Below are 26,171 nucleotides of genomic sequence, written 5' to 3' on the forward strand. Positions count from 1 at the left end.
ACCAGGATGAATGGAGTATCTAGAATTATGAGCTTCCATAAAGATCAAACTCCTTAGGCCATCAACATCTGGAACACATATCCGACCTTGGTATTATAGAACCCCATCTCCCCCTTGGGAAAAGACCTCTATCTTTTTTTCCTTTACCAACTTCTTTAACTCAATAAACTTTGGGTCAAGATCTTGCTTTGTTTTAACATCTACCACCAAAGAGGATTCAGACCTATTTTGAACAACCATACCCCCATCATTAGTACTACCCAACTTCACCCCTAATCTAGCCAATCAGTGAACATCTTTCACCAACTCCCTCTTTCTTTTATCCACACGGGCCACACTCCCCATAGACACTCTACTAAGTGCATCAGCAACCACATTGGCTTTACCCGGATGATAGTGCACTCAAGTCATAGCCAACCAAGGGAATCAAGGTGTTCCTCCTCCCCAAATGTAAAATCCAGCCTCTAAGATTCGAGATTTCCAAAGGATGAATCCGCTCGAGTTTGATAGTTCTAAACTAGATGAGGCCCATAGAGTTTATTGATGAGGTGTACCGAATTGTGGCTATCATGGGTGTTCCACTGCATGAAAAGGCCAAGCTAGTAGCCTATTAACTCAAAGGTATGGCTGAGTGTGGTATGAACAATGAGTTGTTGAGAAGGATGAATAAATGAGGCCGATAGGATGGGAAGAGTTCAAAGGTGTCTTCCTAGACCGCTTCTTCCTATTGGAGCTAAAGGAGCCCAAAATCTAAGAGTTCATCAACCTCCATCAAGGGAGTATGATCATGAGGGAGTATACTCTTAAATTCACTAAGTTGTCAAAGTATGATCCCTTTATGGTCTCTGACTCAAGAGCTAGGATGAGCAAGTTTATATTTGGTGTCTAAAGCTTGGTGTTCAAGGAGTGCAAAACAACTATGTTGGTCAATGAGATGGACATCTCTCGGTTAATGACTTATGCAAAACAAATTGAAAAAAAGAAGTAGAGAGAGAGATCGAGGGGGTTCAAAAAGGCTAGAGTGGATGGTGGAGGGTTTAACTCTCAAAGATCCGGTTATGGTAACAATGACAATGGCCAAGGTGGGCAACGGTTTGTGGGACAAGACTCCACCAATACTCCTCCTCCAAGGTTCAACAAGGACAAGGGTGCTAAACCAATGGTTCTAAGAGAGAATGTTACTACTCAAACTTTCCCCTCTTGCAAAAAGTGTGGAAGGACTCACAAAGGGGAATGCTTAGATGGCTCCAATGCATGCTTTAAGTGTGGGAAGCTGGGCCACCATGCTAAGGATTATAGAGATGGTGGTGTTAGGCTTCAAGGCCAAATTGATCATGGTCAACAAGTCCAACGAGGTGTCCAACGCACCAACCACTTTTACGCCTTACATCGGAGATGAGAGGTTGAGGACGCACCTAATATCATTACTGGTATGTTAAAGGTCTTTGCTTTTGATATGTATGCACTATTAGATCCAGGTGAAAATTTATCATTTGTTACTCCATTCTTTGCTAATAGGTTTGATGTGTTAGTCAAAATATTATTAGAGCCCTATTTGGTGTCTAACCCTGTTGGTGAGTCGGTTATTGCTAGGAAGGTCTATAAGGGTTGTCTCTTGTCTATCTTGCATAAAGTTATTCCTTGTGATATAATTAAGCTTGACAAGGTAGATTTTGATGTCATTCTTGGGATGTATTGGTTACATGAATCTTATGCTTCCATAGATTGTAGGACTCATCGAGTCAAGTTCCAATTTCCAAATAAGTCTGTCATTGAATAGGAGGGTCGTGATTAGGTGGTGAAGGGTAAGTTTATTTCTTATCTTAAGGCCCAAAAAATAATTTTTAAGGGTTGTATTTACCAAATTGTGAGGGTTAGGGATGTCGACTCCGAAAGTCTCCCTCTTGAGTCGGTTCTCATAATAAATGAGTTCCCTGATGTCTTTTCCGATGACCTTCCCAGTGTCTCTCCTAAAAGGAAAGTTGATTTTGGTATGGATCTTCTCCCTGATACCCAACCTATCTCTATTTCTCCTTACTAGATGGCCTCAACAAAATTAAAAGAGCTGAAGGAACAATTAAAGGACTTGTTAGAAAATGGGTTCATAAGACCAAGTATTTTACCATGGGGTGCTCCCGTGTTATTTGTGAGAAAGAAGGATGGGTCGCTTCAAATGTGCATAGACTATCAGCAATTAAATAAGATGACCATTAAGAATAATTACCCACTCCCTAGAATAGATGACTTATTTGATCAATTGCAAGAGGCAATTCACTTCTTCAAGATCAACCTTCGGTCCAGCTATCACCAACTATGGGTGAGGGAGTGTGACATTCCCCAAATGGCTTTCTGAATAAGGTATGGTCACTTTGAGTTTGTGGTGATAAGTTTTGGGTTGACGAATGCGCCGGCGGCGTTCATGGACTTGATGAATAGGGTGTTCAAACCTTACCTTGATATGTTTATAGTGGTCTTCATTGATGATATTTTGATTTACTCTCGGGGTGAGGAAGAACATAAAATCACTTTAGAGTTGTACTTCAAACGTTGAGGGATAGGCTATTGTTTGAAAAATTTAGTAAGTGTGAATTTTGGTTGAAGAAGGTGGCATTTCTTGGTCATATATTATCCGGTAATGGGATCAAGGTTGATCCTACGAAAATGGAGGCAGTCAAGAATTGGCCTAGACCATTGTCCCCTTCAGATATTAAGAGCTTCTTGGGTCTAGCCGGGTACTATAGAATGTTCATCAAAGGATTTTATTCCATCTCATCTCCTATGAAGAAATAGACCCAAAAGAAAGCAAAATTCATATGGACGGATGAGTGTGAGAAGAGTTTCCAGACTTGAAAGATTGACTTACCTCTACTTTTGTTTTGACTCTACTAGAAGGATTAGAAGGGTTTGTAGTTTATTGTGATGCTTGAAGATTGGTTTAGGTTGTGTTTTAATGCAAAATAAAAAGGTCATATCCTATGCTTCTAGATAATTAAAGGTGCATAAGTGTAACTAACCTACCCATGACCTTGAATTGGTGACTATTATTTTTCCTCTGAAGATTTGGAGGCATTACCTCTATGGGGTGCATGTGGATATGTATAACGGTCATAAAAGTCTTCAATATGTGTTCACCTAGAAGGACTTTAATCTAAGGCAAATGAGGTTGCTAGAACTCCTTAAGAACTATGATATGAGTATCATTCGAGTAAAGTCAATATGGTTGATGATACACTTAATAGAGTGTCTATGGGGGTGTGGCCCATGTGGATGAAGGGAAGAGGGAGTTGGTGAAAGATGTTCACCGGTTGGATAGATTAGGGGTGAAGTTGTATGGTACTGATGATGGTGGTATGGTTGTTCAAAATAGGTCTGAATCCTCTTTGGTGGTGGATGTTAAATCAAAGAAAGATCTTGACCCGACGTTTATCGAGTTAAAGAAGTTGGTGAAAGAAAAAAAGATAGAGGTCTTTTCCCAAGGGGGAGATGGGGTGCTATACTACCAAGGTCAACTATGTGTTCCGGATGTTGATGGCCTAAAAAGTTTAATCTGGATAGAGTCTCAGAATTCTACATACTCTATTCATCTCGGTTCGATGAAAATGTACCAAGACTTAAATGAGTTCCATTGGTGGGTTGGCATGAAGAAGGACATAGCAAGGTTCATGTCGGAATGCCCGAATTTCCAACAAGTGAACGCCGAACATCAAAGGCCAGGTGGTCTAGTCCAAGACATTAAAATCCCTATTTGGAAGTGGGAAGATGTAAATATGGATTTTGTAGTGTGTTTGCCTCATACCCAGAAGTGTCATGATTCGATTTGGGTAATTGTTGATAGAATGACTAAGTCGGCTCACTTTCTGCTGGTTAAGACTTCTTATAGTGCTGAAGACTATGCTAAGTTGTATATTCGGGAGTTGGTAAGGTTGCATGGTGTGTCGTTATCTATTATTTTGGATCGTGGTACCTAATTCACTTCTCACTTTTAGAGATTGTTTTAAAAGGGCCTCGGTACTAAGGTAAAATTGAGCACCACATTCCATCCTCAAATAGAGGGGCAAGACAAAAATATGATTCAAACACTATCATCCGGGTAAAGCCAATGTGGTTGCTGATGCACTTAGTAGAGTGTCTATGGGGAGTGTGGCCCGTGTGGATGAAAGAAAGAGGAAGTTGGTGAAAGATGTTCACCGATTGGCTAGATTAGGGGTGAAGTTGGGTAGTACTAATGATGGGGGTATGGTTGTTCAAAATAGGTCTGAATCCTCTTTGGTGGTAGATGTTAAAACAAAGCAAGATCTTGACCCAAAGTTTATTGAGTTAAAGAAGTTGGTAAAGAAAAAAAAATAGAGGTATTTTCCCAAGGGGGAGATGGGGTTCTATAATACTAACGTCGGATATGTGTTCTAGATATTGATGGCCTAAGGAGTTTGATCTTGATGGAAGCTCATAATTTTAGATACTCCATTCATCCCGGTTCAACGAAAATGTACCGAGACTTAAAAGAGTTGTATTGGTGGGGTGGCATGAAGAAGGACATAGCAAGGTTTGTGTCCGAATGTACAAATTGCCAACAAGTGAAGGCCGAACATCAAAGGTCGGGTGGCCTAGCCTAAGACATTGAAATCCCTACTTGGAAGTGGGAAGATGTGAATATGGATTTTGTAGTGGGTTTGCCTCATACCCGGAAGCTTCATGACTCAATTTGGGTAATTATTGATAAAATGACTAAGTCAGCTCACTTCCTACCGATTAAAACTTCCTATAGTGTTGAAGACTATGCTAAGTTGTATATTCGAGAGTTGTTAAGGTTGCATAGTATGCCATTATCCATTATTTCAGATCGTGGTACCCAATTCACTTCACACTTCTGGAGATCATTTCAAAAAGGCCTCGGTACTAAGGTAAAGTTGAGCACAACATTCCATTCTCAAACGGATGGGCAAGTCGAAAGGACGATTCAAACACTAGAAGATATGTTAAGGGCTTGTGTGTTGGAGTTTAAAGGGAATTGGGATGATCATCTACCTCTTATCGAGTTTGCCTATAATAATAGTTACCATTCAAGTATTGAGATGGCGCCATTTGAGGCTTTGTATGGGAGACAATGTAGATCACCAGTTGGTTGGTTCGAAGTAGGTGAGATGACCTTGTTGGGCCCCGATTTGGTACTTGATGCTTTAAAGAAGGTGAAGATCATTAGAGAAAGGTTGAAGACGGCTCAAAGTCGTCAAAAGTCCTATTCTGACACTAGAAGACGGGATCTTGAGTTTAATGTGGATTATAGGGTGTATCTGAAGGTTTCACCCATGAAAGGTGTGGTTCGATTTGGCAAGAAAGGGAAATTGAGCCCTAGATATGTAGGGCCTTATAGAATCGTGAGACATGTTGGTAAGGTTGCATATGAGTTGGAATTACCATTGGAAATGGCCATGGCTCATCCGGTGTTTCACGTGTCTATGCTGAAAAAACGTGTGGGTGATCCTAGTTCCATTGTACCTATGGGAGTAGTGAATATTGAATAAAACTTGACCTATGAAGAAGTTCCTGTGGAAATTTTGGACTGGCAAGTTAAGAGATTGAGGAACAAACAAGTTGCATCTGTTAAAGTCCTTTGGAGGAATCAACAAATAGAAAGAGCAACATGGGAAGCGGAAGCGGATATGATTAAGATATACTCTCATCTTTTCCCCTCTACCCAAACCTAAGGTACTAAGTTGCCCTTGCCCAATTACTTGAAATCTTTACATCTCAACTTTTCTTGTCATATGCTTGCAAACTTATGAAATATATTTTAAATGATATTTTAAATTACACTGTTGCATTAATGATAGGTTGTTTGTTAACACTCTACTCTACTCAAACTAAGTCTTTTCTCATTAGAGGACGAATGTTCCCAAGGGGGAGATAATGTAACATCCCCTAAAAACGTTGTATACGATATTTTAATTCTCGTCTAAACATGATATAGCCTCTGTATTTTGGGCATAACTATTCATAGAAATATCCAAATTGAGTGATTTAAATTTATGCATAACCACAATATCATTACCTACAACTTTTATGAAGACCATATTTTAATTTTCGGAGTTTAAGTAGGTCAAATAAATTAATATTCGTAAGGTAGGATGCTGTGATGGAAATGAGTATTTATAGAGGAAAAATCATATCTCACTGTAGGTTTATCCAAATTAGTTGATTCTTGAACGATATGAAACTAGACTTCTATATCTACAATTCTTATGAAGACACCAAATCCTAATAAGTAATTTATCTTATTCAAACGCAGCTCCGAAAAAGAGTATTCTGTCAAAGATAACTCATTTCACCTACCATAGAAAGATCTGGATAAATTGACATCACTCATGACATAAATTGTCCTCCATTTAACATCATCCATGATATTAATATATTCCATTAAATTTTCTGATTTTTCTTTATAATTATTTTATTTATTGTTAGGTCCCTCTTTCCCACCTATAAATACCCACCTTATTTCCTCATTTTATTCATCAAGCTTTCTCAAGCAAATCTTCTCTCTATACACTTCTTTACACATTCTCAAATATAGTTTTAGTTCTTAGTAGTGAAGAAATACTATTTCGGTGATTCATATACTCCGGGTAGTACACAAAACGCTCTGGCGAGGAGAGAAGCTAGGACTCAAGAGTGTTCATTAAGTCTTTCGGTACCAACTAAAGCTTCGGTCTCCAGGTATGTAAGGCTTCAATGAGAGTATTTCTTCCACTCTCATGTCTAAATTATTTTGATTATATGATAAATTATATTTATTTTCTTTAAGCTCTACTCTAAGTTATGTGGGTATTTATCCATGGGTTCTTCCACCCATGTAGTCCAAAAACTCTTTCAATTAAGTCTCTTGATTTCAAGTAATATTTTCTTATGGTAATTGTTAATTTTACTTAATAGTATGAATCATGGTTAAACTAATGATTATTGCTCTATTTTGATGTAACATAATTTCATATGTATGAATTGATGGTTTACAAGTAATTCCTCTATTTATCTATTTAAAGGTTCTTGAAATTCATGGTGGGTTGTTTAAAGCATGATTTTTAATTAATGGATTTCAAAGTATTTATGTATATTTATTTACATACATATTTACAAGTTGAAGTAATTTAAACCCATCTAGTTTTACTATGTTTTTAATAAAGTTTGACTTGAAAGCTTTGACTTCAAATAAATGTTTATGAAAGCAATATCTATGATCAAAAAGGGAGTCTTATGAAATGAAAAAATGATGAAATGATATGAATGATGGATTCTTTATGCAATAAGGACAATTCTTGCATATTTGAATTATCAAATGTTTTAATGAGCTATTCTACCAAATATGATGTTTGAATTCTCAAGTTATATGCTATGAATATTTTGAAGTATTAAACTATTCCGTGGGATTAACTTAGCACCGAATGAGGCATTGAGGTGGGATTCGGTAAGGGAATCCTAGTAGCAACCCCTTGTCTCATTAACTATGTGCCAACATAGGAGCCCTTGTAGGCTTAGGCTAATGGATCCATAAATAGCCCTTAAAGTTAAAGTTAAAGAAATGAATGAAGTTGACGGAGTTCTACCTGGCAAGTAGTCTCCCCGGCCAACGTAGGGGATTATGTTGGATTCCATATAATAGCTCGCATGGTCTTAAATGTCGGTTATGGTTAATTTCCCACAAAATGAATGTTTTAAAGGATATATATATGATTCATTATGCATACATTAAATTATGTTCCATATTACATAAATGTTTTAATGTTTTCCTCAATGTTCATGCATCCTTACATACTTAGTACATTCAAAGTACTAACGCATACTCTTTTTCCTACATGATATCACCATGTAGGGATCAGTGCTCCTCCTCATTCTCCTCCACGTGGCTAGTTGATATTCCATTGAAGACTACTTTTGGTGAGTTCCCATGTTCCGGGAATAATACTCCTTTATCTTTCTAGCTTATGATATGTTAAGATATTTTACTATGGCATTTCTTCTATTATAATTAAGGGTGAGCTAGGGACTTGTCTTAGCCCCATTAAATCTAATAGTTAGAGGTATTGTTGGACATATGTAAGTTGAAGATTTACTATTATGATTTCTGCTTATTTATTTATCATCATTACCTATGAAAGGCTAAAAGAATGCTAAGAGGCTTGATTGAGGTACTTTCGGGTTCCTCATTCGCCATGTCACGTCTAGGCCCTAGGCTTGGGTCGTGACAATATGAATCACCGAAATAGTTTTTCTACACTACTAAAAACTAAAATTATATTTTGAGAATGAGTATGTCACGACCCACTTTTCATCAGGTCATGATGGCACCTACTATAACCCTCTAGTAGGTAAGCCAACCCGTCAACCCAGAACTTCAAGTAATGTGTTTGAAGGCAAAAACTATATAAGAGCATTGAATTATAAAAGTAAACAGAATGAATAAGCGGAAGTAAACCAAAACATGTTTTAAACAACAAAAGATCCCTCCCAGAATCTGGAAGTCACAAGTACAGAGCTGCTACAAATAAAATATGAGTACAAGTCCCGAAAGTGGACCAAAAAGATATAAAATAACTGGCTAGTCTCAGAAGGCAAAAGACGGGCCATCCATTCTGAAGGAGACAGAAGTGATCCAAAAACGCCAAGTTATCACCCTAGTCTCCGAATCTGACTACAACAAGATCGATCTATTCGTGACAGTAGCTGGTGCTCGGTCCTGCATCACGAAAATAGATGCAGAGTGTAGTATGAGTACCAAGACAACAGGTACCCAGTAGGCATCATAGGCCGACTGAGCAGAAAAGGTGAAAACAATATGAAAAAGAGGAATAAGCCTAAATAGGAATCAACATAAGCATCTAAAGTGAAAAGAGTACTATCTACTAGAGCTACAGCTAACTATACCCAACTGGGCCCCCATAAGCCCAGCCGGGACACTCGTACGCAAGTTAAATAAAAACCCGAACGAACCCCCATAAGTTCGCCGAGTACACAGAATAGCTACAACTACCAAGGCTAGGAACCAAGAATATGCGATGTCAGGAACCGAAGTACTGTATCATTTCCAAAACCCAGAATCTCCAAGAGTCAATCGATCTAGGGGTGACTTAGGGGTCGAGGCTGGGACTGGGACCCAGAGGCTCACCCGAATGTTCATAGTGGCCAAGGCCGGGACTGGATACCCGGATACTTGCCATAATACATCAGTACGGTCGAGGCCGGGACTGGGTACCCGGATGCTCGCCGTAATACATCGGTGCAGTCGAGGCCTGGACTGGTACCAGGATGCTCGCTGTAACACATCGATATGATCGAGGCCAGGACTGGATACCCGGATGCTCGTCGTAATACATTGGTGCGATCGAGGCCGGGACTGTATACCCGGATGCTCGCCGTAATACATCGGTGCAGTCGAGGCCTGGACTGGTACCAGGATGCTCGCTGTAACACATCGATATGATCGAGGCCAGGACTGGGTACCTGGATGCTCATAGATAATTTATCCCATGGTTTCGAATATATCCTTTCCAACTAATCAACAACAGTACCGAGAATTTCCTCCCCAATGTGTCAACTGATATGCCGCCAAAACTTGAACCGGAGTCGAAGCCAAACGATCATGAATTCTAGTATTGCCAACGCATCTCAAAAGTTATGACTATATCGAGTTATGGGTGGGAGTGTTATTAAGAACAAGGGTATCGCCTAGCTAAGGCCAACTACTAGGCACTAGCCCGCTACACCATTCTACAGGGATCTAAGTCCACCGGAGCGACGCCGGGCATATAAAGCAAGTTTACATCCTATACTAAGGCCAACATACTCCACAGTATCAACAACATGCTCATTCAACTCTCCTTATAATACTAACAAATAACGATAAGATACACATGCTTCTAAATACCTAAAAAAACCTAATAACAAGTCTAAAGCATGATTCTAACACCTATACTAAGGCCAACATACTCCATAGTATCAACAACATGCTCACTCAACTCTCCTTATAATATTAACAAATAACGATAAGATACACATGCTTCTAAATACCTGAAAAACCTGATAATAAGCCTAAAGCATGATTTCTAACACCTATACTAAGGCCAACATACTCCACAGTATCAACAACATGCTCATTCAATTCTCCTTATAATACTAACAAATAACGACAAGATACATCTACTTCTAAATACCCGAAAATCCCGATAACAAGCCTAAAACATGATTTCTAACACCTGAGATATACAATTAAACTACCCAACCAAAATCCCAACTATTTCAACATGCTTTCACACATTCCAACTCAATCTAAAGAAAGGTAAACCGTAGCCTACCTGTAGGCCAAACACGCGGGCTCCAAATCACTGTGCTGGAGCTTTTCCCTTTCGAACGGCCTCGGAACGCTGCCAAGCTGTTAAAAATAGAACCACAACGTCGATACGGTCGTTTAGACACTAATTTCATAATTTTTGGAAATGGACCAATTTTGGGTCGAAAACGGGAATTGTGGGGCCCACATACGAAATTCCAGATTTGACCCCCAAAACAGGTTCTAAACGTCACCCCAAGCACACAAATCAGATTTTTAACATAATTCGGGGTGGGAAATTACGTAAGACGATCAAAAATCAATTCCCACATTTTTAAACTAAGAAAACGATATAAGGCAGCCTCTTTACACGTCGATTTCTCAAAAACGAAATACTGTCAATCAAAACAAATTATACCATGACGTTCCTTGCGAAAAACCCCACAATCTAGCCTCAAGAATCACTCAAAACGGAGTTATATTGACCAAGATACACTCTTTCAATTTTCAACAAAATTTCATTCCGAAAATGACTAAATCTGCTGCTTAAAATCAATTTATTACCTCGAACGACGTGCCAAAAATAGATTCTGAAACTTCCACGATGTTCTCCTTAAATTTCCACGCAAGATAGCCTCTGGAATCACCCAAATCGGATTTATATTGGTCAAGATATAACTTGTCAAAGTTCTTCAAAAATCCATTCCGAAAATGGATACTGCTGCAAATAAAATCACGATTTTTACCAGAATCGAATACTCCAAATCAGTTTTCAATTTCTCCAATGCATTCTCCACGAAAAACCTCACAATTTTGCCTTTTGAATCACCCAATTTGGAGCTCTAGAACTCAAGAAATGAGGGTTCAAAGTTGAGGAGAAAATCTGGTGCAAAAATCTGCACTATTGCACCAGATTTTTCTGGTTTTCTATTATTTAAAGTCTCCGAATGGACCCTCGGAATTCGTTCGGAATCCGATAAAAATAAACCAGATATGCTACCCTACTAAATTCGATATTTCGGACTCAATGGCGCATTCAGAATTCTCATACGAGGTTATTATAATAAAAAGTGGGTCCCACATCCAAGAGTCATTTTAAGTCATATTCCACAACGGGCCTTGATATTAGTCCGGAAGCCTCAAAAAGCGAACGAAGGGTCGTTCTAGACCAAAATCAACATTCCGGAACTAACCGCGCTGTCAGAATTTTTATTCGAGCGCTTTTTCCAAGAATGTTGACCAAAGTCAACTATAAGCTAAGTTTCAAAGTCAAAAGTGCCAAATAGCCCCAAACTCGTATTGATTGACTCGATAGTCATTCCAACAGTGCTACTAGCCTAATTTGGTCATTCCGGAGCTGATGGAACCATCAGAATTTGAATTCGAGATTTCGTTAGCCCAAAACTCAAAAAGTCGCAACTAAACTAACTTAGGCCTTTAAAATACCAAAATGGACTCGGGACCTCTAAAAATTCAACCAACACTTCTTCTAGACCAAAAACCATCTCTTGAATCCAACGGAGTTGTCGGAATTCCATTCCGAGTATCGGAACTCCAAAAGTTGACCAAAGTCAAACCTTGGCTTAAAGTTCCTCAAATTCTCAACTCAAGGCCTCAAATCTTCGTTACAGCTTCAAAACTGATTCCGTAAAGTCTGCTAAGCCTATTTCGACATTTCGGAGCTGCTGGAATCGACGGAATTCCATTCTGAGTCTCGTAGCTCCAATTGACCCCAAATACCACTTTTTAACACTTAAAGCTTATGAAACTCAAAATTTCCAAGGACTTAACTTTTAATAGAATTTTCTAAAAATCAACATCCGGTAACAATTAGAAATGACTCGAGGCATCTAAAGGGAGGGGTAAAATGGTCATTTTACAAAAATTCCAAAAATAACCTTGAGGGTCATTACAATGGAGGGACCTAACAATAATTAAAATAATTATAAAGAAAAATCTAAAAATTTAATGAAATATTATGATTTCATGGGTAATGTCAAATGGAGGTCTATTGATGTCATGGGTGATGTCAAATGGATCTAGATCTTTCCATGGTTGGTGAGATGAACATTCTTTTAACGGAATACCCTTTTTTGGAGCTGCGTTTGAAAAAGATAACTTTCTCATTAGGATTTGGTGTCTTAATATGAATTGTTGCTCTAGAAGTCTTATTTCATGTCATTTAAGAATCAACTGGTTTGGAGTATCCTACATTAATATATAATTTTTCTTCTACAAATACTCTATTTCGTCACAACATCATGTCTTGCAAAAATTAATTTATTTGACCACTTAACCTACGAAACCTAAAATATGGTCTTCAGAAAAGTTGTAGGCAATGATGTTGAGTTATTCAGAAATTTGAATTATCTAATTTGAACCATCTTATTAAAATTTATGCTCAAAATACAAAAGAGATATCATTTTCATCGAGAATTGGAACATCATATACAACGTTTTTAGAAGGTGTTACATTGTGATATTGAACTATATTTATGTGTTTACTTTAGTCAAGCCGTTCTATATAAATTGGAGGCAACGTAGCCGAAATGGGACTGTTCTGCGTACATGTGGAAGCGTTCATTAGTTTATTTTGTAGCTTTTGATTAATTCTTTATATTCAGTCGGTTAAATATACTGAGTACATATGGATTGTAATCATCCCTACTTCTGTGTCCCTTTTGATGAAGATATTAGCCAGGGTGTTCAGCGGTAGTTGATTCCAGCGGATACATTAATCATTGGATCTGTGGTGAGATATTAGGATCCAGATTGCCGCTAGTCCATCTTTCATGTCTAGTTTTTTCTATATTCAGAGACTTACACTGTGTATTCAAACTTAGATTTGTATTTAGATGTTCTTTACACTTATGACACCAGATTTTTAGATTATTTCGTTGTTGTTGCCCTTTTATTGTATTTATTCTGGCCTGACTTCTCTTTGGGAGTCTCATATGATTTTACTTTTTGACTTACACATTGGGATGGGGCTTGAGAATGTGTGTCATCATGACCTCGGTTTTTGGATCGTGATAATTTGCCTCCATTGTTGACCAAACTAAAGGGGGATAAGATAGTGATTTATTATTTCTCCTTTTTAATTTTTTTTAAGTTGGAACAACCTTTTACATGATTGGATGTCTTTGTCATATGTCGTGCCTGATTGATTCTCCTTGCATTAATTTAGAATCGAAGAGATCCTTACATAATATTTTTTTATTATTATTATTATTATTATTATTATTATTATTATTATTATTATTATTATTATTATTATTATTATTATTATTATTATTGTTGTTGTTATTGTTGTTGTTATTGTTGTTGTTGTTGTTGTTGTTATTATTATTATTATTGTTATTCATATTTATCTATTACTAATATTTTTACTAAGTGTTTCTGCATGTACCCAGAGTTTCACCCCGAGTAAGCTATTTGAACTAAATTCAAATAATATCTTTTATTCATTATTATGTATATTATTGACGTTAGACAAATATTAAACCACTCTTTATATTATTGTTTTACTCTATATTTTGTGTTTATTTTATATTTATTATACTTGTGCGATATGTTTATCTCCTCTTCAATTTAAAAAATGAATTCAGTAAGGACCCACAGTTGTGGATTCTGAAAGATGGTAATACCTTCCCTTCGGAATCACTTGAACCCCTTATCTAGAATCTATTGATTTTGTAAATATTTTTTTTATAATTAATTAGTTTCCTAATTATCCTAAAATTAGGTGACGACTCCTTAAAATAATATTATTTTTTAAATAATTAAATTGATCTTTTTATGAGTCCCAAGACGTTGTGCCTTATTTATAAAAATAGGGATGTAACAGAATTACGACTCTACTAGAACATAGAGGTTCTAACCATTATGGGTTAAATGAGGAGATTTTATTTTTATTATGTCATACATTGTATCTTTTATATTCTGTTGATTATTTATATATTGTACTTATTATTTATTCATTATCTGTTCAGTTATATGTATACTGTCATTTGCATTCATGGCATATTCCTTCAATCGACTCTAATTTTTTATATTTGAAAGAATAGTTTTGAGAACCCGCAACTTGTCTTTTTTATACATAACCCTTTTCAGAATGCGTGACAATTTATGAGTTCACCATGTGGTCAATGGTTGTCATAAGTTCCAACCCAAGTTGTCCGCTTGGGTTACCGGTCTTTCAAAAGCCACTCTTGATGATTCATAAAAATAACTGCTTAGTCAAAAGTTGTGGTTGTATAGTCAAAAGTTGCGGTTGCTTAATCAAAAGTTTTGGTTGTATAGTCAAAAGTTATGGCTACTTAGTCAAAAGTTGCGGCTCCTTAGTAAAAAGTTGTGGTTTTATAGTCAAACCTTATAGCTTCTTAGTCAAAAAGTTTGGTTGTATAGTCAAAATTTGTGGCTGTTTAGTCCAAAGTTGCGGCTACTTAGTCAAAAGTTGTGGTTGTTTAGTTAAAAGTTGCGGTTGTATAGTCAAAAGTTATGGCTGCTTAGTCAAAAGTTTTGATTGTATAGTCAAAAGTTATGGTTGCTTAGTCAAAAGTTGCAGCTGCTTAGTCAAAGGTTATGGCTATTTTAGTCAAAAGTTGTTGTCTTGTCAAAAATTATGGCTACCTAATCAATTATTGGAACTAGGTTTGACCTGATTCCTGTTTCAACGGGATACGTAGGTGCCACCGCAGCTCGGTCATTTTCTCCATAAGCTTTCCATTATTTTACAACAGAAGCTGGGGCAATTATTTTGAGAAGATCTCAAAAAAATTCCCAAGAAGACATTTGCTACAACATTGAATACCAGAGTTTGTTTAAGCTAGAACAGGGGCAAAAAATTTTAGGAAAATTCTCAAAAATTCAACCAAGGCTACATTCAGACACCATACTTGCGAGGCATCGCTCCGAGTTTGTCTACATCTTCTTATTAATTTTTGTACATGATGTTATATTTAGTATATATCTTTAATTTTTGTTATCTTACAACTTTATTAATTTTAAAAAAAATTGTTTAACTTTTTTTTAAAATTGGGTTGTCCGCCCTTCAATGTGACTCATTGGTTTCTCAATTCTGTTATTTTTTCTTTCAAAAAGTACATTTACTTTTCAAAACACATATTATGTGTCTTACATGTACGAACTACGCACACCTCATTCTCATCCAAATGAGATACGTAGGCAGCCCTTATAAGGTTCGATATTCTTTACTCATAAAATTTCAAAAGAGAAATATATATTAGTAGAATCATTGTTTTTAACTTAGTTGGTGCCAACACAGTTAGAGTGTGCATATGAAAGAACAACTAATACAATGGAGAGGACTGACTTCATGGTAAATCATAGATTCTTTTGGTACCTCTCATTCATACTTTTGTTACATATGAAAATATTTTCCTACATGCTTTCAAGATAAGAACAAAGTCAGCTTCACTGTTTCATGTGCATTGTGCAGTGAGTTTTGAATTAAATTCAATGTGTTGCATTGTTGATCTAGAACTTGGCCTGAATGTTATTGAGATAAAATTTTGAGTACTGTTTGATTTGAAAAATGACTGTAAGCCTTCTTTGACACGTTTGTGCTTTTCAAAGCCTACCAAATGACATTAATCCTAATCATATCCCACTGTGAACCTAAAACCTTTTTTTGGACAACCACATTTTTAGTCTATACCCTTTGTGAGTGCTTATACAAACTATCTCTCTCTTGACCTGATCTTTTTGAGCGCAGTGAAGACATATGAGTTACAAAAGAAGATTCAAAGTTCAAAGTTGTCAAAGACAAAAGTTGAAAAGTCCTTCAAAGTTTAGGATGCAAGAATGACTTCAAAAGATAAGAAAGTTGAAAATTTCCAAGAAGTTCAAGCAAGCAAAATTGCAAAATTGCAAAAAAAAAAAAAAGAAGAACACTCCAAACAAATAGGAGAAACTTCAAAAAAATAATTGAAAAAAAAAGCTCAAACAAAGTTAAGCTTCAAAAGAAGTCTAAAAGTACACAAGAAAGGGACAACAATAAGGATCAAGCACTAAAGGCATAACAAATGTTGAAAGAACAAATTTAGTGCAATGCTCAAGAAGGAATTAAGTCACTTTTATCCCAAATGACTATCCTACCCTTCCCTAAGTCTACATTACAAGCCAATAACAAATCCAACATGATTTTATTTCAAATGTTCTCACATTAGTGGAGATTAACATAAAGGCCAAGCCTATGGCATCACAATTGCATGTATTGAATATTTTTTGGAGTGTGAGTATACTTTACAAAATGTCCTCAAATCAAAACACTTTAAATCTGTGCAAATTAATACTTTCCTTTTGGTGAGAGCACTTGAAGCATGATTATGAGCCTAGTTCAAAACCTTTGTTTGAAGCAAAATGAACAAATCTTGTCGTCACTTAAGTACATTTGAGGTACCATTTGAAGCCATATGAATTACCTCGAAGTCTATCTCGGTTGAATGAGAAAGCATTGGTGAGATATTTCTATGCAATATTATTGTTGGTGCTAACTATAGTTAAAATATGTTTCCTCATTCGAAAAATAAAAATGGGTTGATACCCGCCTTTTAATACTTGTCAAAGGACTTTTCTTTGACCATTCACTATTGACACTTTTTTAAAGTTGATATGTTATTTCTTACAAAATGATACTATTTAAAATTGGTTTATCATGCCATTCAAAATGATACTTTTTTTAATTGGTTTGTCATGCCATTAAATGACACTTTTTGATTTGTTATTTCTTTTCAATTGACATTTTTTGTAAAATTCAGGATGTTATTTTGTTCGAAGTAAGACATTGGGAGATAGTAATAATAATAATAATAATAATAATAATAATAATAATAATAATAATAATAATAATAATAATAATAATAATAATAATAATAATAATAATAATAATAGTAATAATAGTAATAATAATAGTAATAGTAATAATAATAATAATAATAATAATAGTAATAATAATAATAATAATAATAATAGTAATAGTAATAGTAATAATAATAATAATAGTAATAGTAATAGTAATAGTAATAATAATAATAATAGTAATAATAATAATAATAATAATAATAATAGTAATAATAATAATAATAGTAATAGTAATAGTAATAATAATAATAGTAACAGTAATAATAATAATAATAGTAAGAGTAATAGTAATAATAATAATAATAGTAATAGTAATAGTAGTGGTAGTAATAATTATAATGATAATAATAATAATAATAATAATAATAATAGTAATAGTAATAATAGTAATAACAATAATAGTAATAATAATAATAATAATAATAGTAATAATAATAGTAATAGTAGTAATAATAATAATAATAATAATAATAATAATAATAATAATAATAATAATAGTAGTAGTAGTAGTAATAATAATAATAATAATAATAATAATAATAGTAATAATAATAATAGTAATAATAATAATAGTAGTAGTAGTAGTAGTAGTAATAATAATAATAATAATAATAGTAGTAGTAGTAGTAGTAATAGTACGCAATAAATTGCGTACCTCTAATTAGAAATAAATTGCGTACCTCTAATTAGAAATAAATTGCGTACCTCTATCTAAATTACTACAATGCAAGGTCCGACAATGCAAGGTCATTTCAGATAGAGGTACGCAATTTATTTCTAATTTTTGGAGGACCTTGCATTGTCACGACCCAATCCTAGGGCCTAGACGTGACATGGCGAATGAGGAACCCAAAAGTACCTCAAACAAGCCTCTTAGCATTCTTTTAGCCTTTCATAGGTAATGATGAAATAAACAAGCGAAAATTATAATAGTAAATCTTCAACTTACATATGTCCAATAATACCTCTAACTATTAGATTTAACGGGGCTAAGACAAGTCCCTAGCTCACCCTCAATCATAATAGAAGAAATACCATAGTAAAATATCTTAACATATCATAAGCTAGAAAGATAAAGAAGTATTGTTTTTTGGAATATGGGAACTCACCAAAAGTAGTCTTCAACGAAATCTCGACTAGCCATGTGGAGGAGAACAAGGAGGAGCACTGGTCCCTACATGGTGATATCATGTAGGCAAAAGATTATGCGTTATTACTTTGAATGTACTAAGTATGTAAGGATGCATGAACATTGAGAAAATATTAAAACATTTATGTAATATGGAACATAATGTAATGCATGCATAATAAATCATATAGATATCCTTTAAAACATTCATTTTGTGGGAAAATAACCATAACCGATATTTAAGACCATGCGAGATATTACATAGAATCCAACATAACCCCCTACGTTGGTCGGGGAGACTACTTGCCAGGTAGAACTTCGTCAACTTCATTCATTTCTTTAACTTTAACTTTAAGGGCAATTTATGGATCCATTAGCCTAAGCCTACAAGAGTTTCTATGTTGGCACATAGTTAATGAGACAAGGGGTTGCTACTAGGATTCCCTTACCGAATCCCACCTCAATGACACATTACCGAATCCCACCTCAATAAACTATTATTGCAAGAGACGCCTATATTTATTTGTTGGAACCTATGGAAGAACAGATGTGCTAGCAAATATGGTGGCAAAAAGTCAAGCAGTACTAGAGTGAAGTTCTCAGTCATCAAAGAACTATACATGCTGATCTTCACAACTTTCCCTTACATTAATTGGCCAAGTGACTGGAAGGAGCTAATAGCTATGGTGGAAAGCTGCAGCCATGAGCTAAAATCATCCAAGTTAGTTGGCACAAACTAGCTTACCATGTGGTTAAATTGAATACTGATGGAAGTGCCTTGGATAATCCTGGAAGAATTGCAGCTGGGGCATCCTAAGAGATCATAAAGGAAACATCCTTTATGCATTTGCTGCACCACTTGGAATTAGTTCTAACAACCAAGCTGAGGTACAAACTGCAGTCATAGGCATTATCTGGTGTATTCAACATGGCTACAACAGGGTTCTACTGGAGGTTGACTCTGAATTACTTTATGAAATGGCTAAAACAAGAGATCACATCTCCCTGGACCATCAGGAACTACATCACAAACCTGCAGGAGCTGATCATAATGCTGGATTTCTTTCAATGTAAGCACATCTATAGGGAAGCTAACTTTGTTGCAGATACACTTTCCAAGCATAGCCACAGTGTAGACAGCATGGTTCAATTCTACAGTGCTCAACAGCTTCCTAAGGAAACAAGAGGATACTACCTCTTGGACAAAATGGGGATGGCAAACTTTAGGAGGACAAAACTGAAGAGGATCAAACAACCTCCTTGATTTGTATATCATTAATTGTAGTATAGAATTCCCTATGTATAAATTCATAGATAGGAATTTTGTAAAGGGGAGAGTCTCCCTTGTTTATTGTCATCCTAGAACAATCAACTTACCCCTTGAGGTAAGGATTAAAATAGATATCTTCCTTTTTCTTTTCCTTTGTGATTGTGCAGGTACCTGCAGATCAGAAACATATTAGCCAACAATTGCAATTCACTTCAGGTATCATGCTACTTTGAGCCTTGGGTTGGACTTGCAGCAGCTGAGTTTGGAGTTCTTGCACCAATACCTCAACAACATAGGCCATACTACAGCAGCAACAGTGACAGCAACTGAGCAACAGCAGCAGCAACTCAACAGCAACAGCAGAGCCCAGAAGCAATCAACAATCCTCAACAAATACACCATGCAAAATCAAAATGACTCCAGCTTGTGCAGTATTACAGCAAATACAGTATATGCAAAGATTTATGTTATTATCCAATAATAATATCTACTGTTTTTTTTATGCTTTGATTATACTATTGTTTGAACCGTTTTCGTCATCTACTTATTTACTCTAATATTCTTGTCTGACTTTTTTCTATGCTTTTTTGAGCCGAGGGTCTTTCGGAAACAGTCGTCCTACATTGGTAGGAGTCAGGTCTGCGTATACTTTACCCTCCCCAGACCCCACGATGTGGGATTTCACTAGGTTGTTGTTGTTGTTGTACAGTATATGCAAAGACCAAGAAGTTTTAACTCAAACGGACAATTGGAGACGTTAGTCGAGCGACCTTGAAAAAGTTAGCCGACTTAAGCCTAATGAGAGAGCAACTTGCAATTTGGAGTTTCCAGGCCTCCAAATGTTGTAGGACTACAGAAAATATAGTAATTGCAAAGCCCATGAAGTTTTAGCTCAAACGGATAATTGGAGACGTTAGTCGAGCGACCTTGAAAAAGTTAGACGACTTAAGCATAATAAGGGAGCAATTTGCTATTTGGAGCTTCCAGCTTGTGGAAAAGGCCTCCAAATGTTACAAGACTACAACAAATATAGTAATTTCAAACCCTAATAAGTTTCAGCTCAAACGTATAATTAGAGACTTTAGTCGAGCGACCTTGAAAAAGTTAGTCGGCTTAACTCTCAGAATTGCAGAAACTTTAGAAACTCAGGAGCCTTTTTTGGATGTTTGCTTTGTTGTTTCTTGTTTCCTTAGTTGTGAAGGTGTCAGTCAGCAACAAAGACATATACATCATCTGTGGAAATCCAACAGGAAAAACATACCTCAGCTGAACAATCCAACAAAGTACTTATCATGGCCAGGGTGCAGCTGCAGAGCAACAACTTTGGAGATCAAACATAAGTGTTGGTGTGTGAGTGGGAGTATTTTTGCAGCAACAATAGGTGTACTATACAACATCAAACATCCTAACTACAACAACTATGCAAACAACAACAGGGTTATCAACAACCAAACCAAGTACAGCAACCATGGACAGGGTACAGCAGGAGACATGGTTGGGTGGTCATTTGCTTGCTTCTGGTTTCTTTATTTGTGCAGGATTCAACTGTGGAGAGACACAACCACTAAGCAGCTGCACCAACAAGTAGCAACATCTTCAAGGAAGACAAGCCAAGAACAATAATTCCAACCTGCAGCACACAAGGAACAACTACAAGTTAATAGTACAAATTACAGCAGCTTGCAGATTTGTTTGGTAGTGTGTTGTTTTGTTTTTGATTGTCTTTGTAGGTATTCTAAGGAGCTGAACCTGTTCACCAGGAAGGGTCTCCTTTTCTGTGAAACTTGCACCAACAAGCATCTTAACTACTACTACTATGGAAACAACAAGGAACTGCACACAGACCTGCACCAGCCTATCCATCCCCCACATTTGTTTGTTTCTTTACTAACTGCTTATGCAGGTTCTCAGAGTCTCAAACAAAGGGAGACAACAGCCTGGTATGCTGGGAACTCATCAACACATCAACAATCCATCCATACCAATTTCCATACTTCAACACCTGCAGCAACACTCTTGCACCCCAGCTATAGATCCAAATTTGAGAAAACATTGATTCTCAATTCATCAGCTGCCAACATCATCCATCATCTTCCCTACCTATATGCAGCACACAAGGAGTAACTACAAGTCAATAATACTAGTTACAGCAGCTTGCAGAATTGTTTATTTGTGTATTGCTCTGGGTTTGTTTGTCTATGCAGGTATCCCAAGGAGCTGATCCTCATCACAATGAAGGATCTATTTCTGAGTATAACATGCAACAACAAGCAGCCTACCACTTCAGCAAGAGAGGCCATAAGGAATAGGTTACAGATTTGCAGCAGCCTTTACATATCCTACATTTGTCTGTTTCTTTGGCCTCTTGTAGGTGCAGGTTTACAAATCTTCAAACGAAGGGAGACTAAAGACTGGCATGCTAAGGCCTCCCCAACACTCTCCAACAATCCATACATGCCAGCTACTATGCTTCGTTGTTTGCAGCAGTCCTATGGCAGCCAAGCTACTTGGAATCCTTGGTGGGTTACTTGTTTGAGTGCAGGCTACACTACTGGCTAGAATACTCCAATATGCAAGGCACCATCAGAGGAGCTTCCAAGCAGCTGCACACGTTAGAGCTGCAACACCTTCAAAATGCAGCATGCAAAACATCAGTGCCAATATTTTATCAACAACAACTCCAAGGCTGCTGGTTGCTACAGCTCAATATATTTCCTCTCCTATCATCCTCCCTAACTGATATATACATGATCTTGATGTGGATGCACCTTTCCATTTGGACTTACTTGGTATGACAAGACTAAAAAGGGAAAAGATGAATAGAACCTCCTCACCCCATGCGAGATAGAAGGTTCATATACTTGTTCTTCTTCAATTTAGCTATGTATGATACGTAGCGTAGTTGAATAGGACTAGTGTAGGTTACTTTCTTGTTTTCTCATGGAAGGGGAGAGTCTCCCTCATTTATGCTTTCTTAGTCGACTTGTACCGGGAGGAGTCATCCCATAGGTTTATCGCTTTCCATCTAGTAATGGGGATGAGTAGGCCGACTTGAGTAGGTCGGCTGACTCATGAACCATCCTAAGTTCGGAGGTAAGGTTTATGTCCCCCTCTGTGTATTTTTCTTTAATTTTATTTATGATAAGGCTTGCGGGTGCTGCTCAACCCCTGACTGTGCACGAGAGGTGGGAGCCTCATGTAGGGTCTGTTCCCATAAAAAAAAAATCCCACGGAATAATTTAATACTTCAAAATATTCATAGCATATAATTTGAGAATTCAAATATCATATTCGGTAGAATAGCTCATTAAAACATTTGATAATTCAAATATGCAAGAATTATCCTTATTGCATTAAGAATCTATCATTCATATTATTTCATCGTTCTTTCATTTCATAAGACTCCCTTTTGATCATAGATATTGCTTTCATAAACTTTCATTTGAAGTCAAAGCTTTCAAGTCAAACTTTATTAAAAACATAGTAAAACTAGGTGGGTTCAAATCACTTCAACTTGCAAATATGTATGTAAATAAATATACATAAATACTTTGAAATCCATTAATTAAAAATCATGCTTTAAATAACCCAGCATGAATTTCAAGAACCTTTAAATAGATAAATAGAGGAATTACTTGCAAACCGTCAATTCATACATATGAAATTATGTCGCATCAAAATAGACCAATAATCATTAGTTTAACCATGATTCATACTATTAAGTAAAAATAAGAATTACCATAATAAAATATTACTTAAAATCAAGAGACTTAATTGAAAGAGTTTTTGGACTAGATGGGTGGAAAAACCCATGGATAAACACCCACATAACTTAGAGTAGAGTTTAAAGAAAATAAATATAATTTATCATATAATAAAAATAATTTAGACATGAGAGTGGAAGGAATACTCTCATTGAAGCCTTACATACCTGGAATCTGAAGCTTTAGTCGGAACCGAAGGACTTAATGAACACTCTTAAGTCCTAGCTTTTCTCCTCGCCGAAATATTTTGTGTACTATTCAGAGTATATGAATCACCGTAATAGTATTTCTTCACTGCTAAGAACTAAAACTATATTTGAGAAAGACTAAAGAAGTGTATAGAGAGAAGAGTTGCTTGAGAAAGCTTGATGAATAAAATAAGGAAATAAGGTAGGTATTTATAGGTGTGGAGGAGGGACCTAACAATAAATAAAATAATTATAAAGAAAAAATCTAAAAATTTAATAGAAAATTGTGATGTCATGGGTGATGTTAAATGGAGGACAATTGATGTCATGAGTGATGTCAAATGTATCTAGATCTTTCTATGGTAGGTGAGATGAGTTCTTTTTAACAGAATACTCTTTTTTGGAGCTGCGTTTGAATATGATAAATTTAATATTAGGATTTGGTGTCTCATAAGAATTGTAGATATGGAAGTCTAGTTTCATATAGTTCAAGAATCAACCAATTTGGATAATCTTACAGTGAGATATGATTTTTCTTCTATAAACACTCTATTCCGTCACAGCATCCTGTCTTACAACAATTAATTTATTTGACCTATGTAACCTCCGAAACATAAATTATTGTCTTTATAAAAGTTGTAGGTAATGATCTTGTGGTTACTCATAAATTTGAATCACTCAATTTGGACAATTATATGAAAAGTTATCCCCAAAATACAGAGGTTGTATCATTTTTAGGCGAGAATTAAAATATCGTATACAACGTTTTTAGGGGATGTTACATGCATGCTGAGTTAGGTACTAGATTGGATCTTAGTACTGCATTTCACCCTCAGACCGATGGGTAGTCTTAGAGGACAATTCAAGTAGTGGAGGATATGCTTCGTGCATTCGTGATAGATTTTGGCAGTCATTGGGATAAGTTCCTACCCTTGGCAGAGTTTTCGTATAATAACTGTTATCACTCGAGTATTGATATGGCTCCATTTGAGGCATTATATGGGAGGAGATATAGGTCTCCTATTGGTTGGTTTGATGCGTTTGAGGTAAGACCTTGGGGAACTGATCTTTTGAGGGAATCATTAGAGAGGGTGAAATTCATTTAGGAGAAGCTTCTAGCAGCTCAGAGCAGGCAGAAGGAGTATGCAGACCGAAAGGTCAGGGACATGGAGTTTATGAAGAGAGAGAAAGTGTTGTTGAAGGTTTCACCCATGAAGGGTGTGGTGAGATTCGGTAAGCGAGGTAAGCTCAGTCTGAGGTATATTGAGCCATTTAAAGTCCTTAAGCATGTTGGAGAGGTGGCCTATGAATTGGCTTTACCTTCAGGTTTGTCTGGAGTGCACCCAGTGTTTCATGTGTCTATGCTAAAGAATATCATGGTGACGGAAACTATATTATCCGCTGGGATTCGATATTACTTGATGAGAATTTATTGTATGAGGAAGAGCCTATAGCTATTCTTGATAGGGAGTTCCGCAAGTTGAGATCAAGGGAGATTGCATCTGTGAAGGTTTAATGGAAGAATCGTCCAGTTGAGGAGTCCACTAGGGAGACTAAGGCGGATATGCATAGAAGGTATCCACATTTGTTCATCGAGTCAGGTACCTTTTTCAACCCTCGCTCTTTTTTTGACCGTTCGAGGACGAACGGTGGGTAAATTGGTATTTGTTGTAATGACCCATTAGGTCATTTTGAGTACTAGGACCTTTTATTTCATAAAAGATTTACTTTGTAAATTTTTAATGGGTATTTGGACCATTCGATAACTATGGTTAATTAGTTGAGGGGTGCTTTTAGATAATTAATTTTATTCGTGGGCTAAATTAATAATTTGATTAATATGTTATACCACTTGTTCTATATTATTAATAAGTTAGTGTGATTTCACTTTTATTTATGTATTGGTACATAATTAATTGCCCTATTTTTTAAAACAAAACAAATTGGGAGATAGGACGTACCTGTGCGGCAATGGCGGCGAGCAGTGACCCCAGGTGAGAATCTTCAGAAAGCACTAATGTTGGTAGGTTATTGTAATAGAATATCAATTAGAAAATCTTATGTTTGACATTCTTAAGTAAATATCTTTTGTACAACAATGGTTACTGATGGGTGGGGGGGAATTTATTATTTATTAAACCATTCTCATCCACTATTTACATTGTGCACTTCTAAGTAATCTTTTTAGTAATATTTAATTTCTTAGTCTTATCCAAATTTATTTATTTAATGGTTTAGATTCTTACGGAAAGAAAGGGAATTGGAATATTTTTGGAATTTTCTATAGAATTGAGGTCAATTGGTAATGATTGGAAGATGATTATAGGCTAATCATTCGGTGGTCATGAGGAACGATTAGGTGTAGATGATATATTTTTTAGTATTAGGTTTAAGGTTCTGCAAAGTTAGGTTGGGTACTGTTTTGTGTAATTTGGAATTTACGTTCTTTGTTATTATATAATAAATTAATTTTTGACGTATTAAGATGGGTAATTAAATATTAGGTGTATTGTATATCCATTAGGTAGATGATATTTGAGAAAATTGAGACTTAACACTAGGCTTGAGATTTGAAAAATTGATTATAGTAATATGGGTGTCTAAACTCTCGTGTACTTAT

At 36.0% G+C, this 26,171-nt stretch overlaps 1 long non-coding RNA gene across 1 annotated transcript; it reads right to left on the minus strand.

Moving 5' to 3' along the window:
• Positions 1-8,540: 8,540 nt before the first annotated feature.
• On the minus strand, positions 8,541-11,187 carry LOC129892618 (uncharacterized). The gene is made up of 3 exons (XR_008767355.1): positions 10,880-11,187; positions 10,341-10,417; positions 8,541-8,725 (listed from the first exon to the last, which is right to left on the minus strand). It is a non-coding gene; the product is annotated as an uncharacterized LOC129892618 (long non-coding RNA).
• Between the last annotated feature and the right edge of the window lie 14,984 nt (positions 11,188-26,171).

Source organism: Solanum dulcamara, chromosome 6, assembly GCF_947179165.1.
Source record: "Solanum dulcamara chromosome 6, daSolDulc1.2, whole genome shotgun sequence".
NCBI classification, from domain to species: domain Eukaryota; kingdom Viridiplantae; phylum Streptophyta; class Magnoliopsida; order Solanales; family Solanaceae; genus Solanum; species Solanum dulcamara.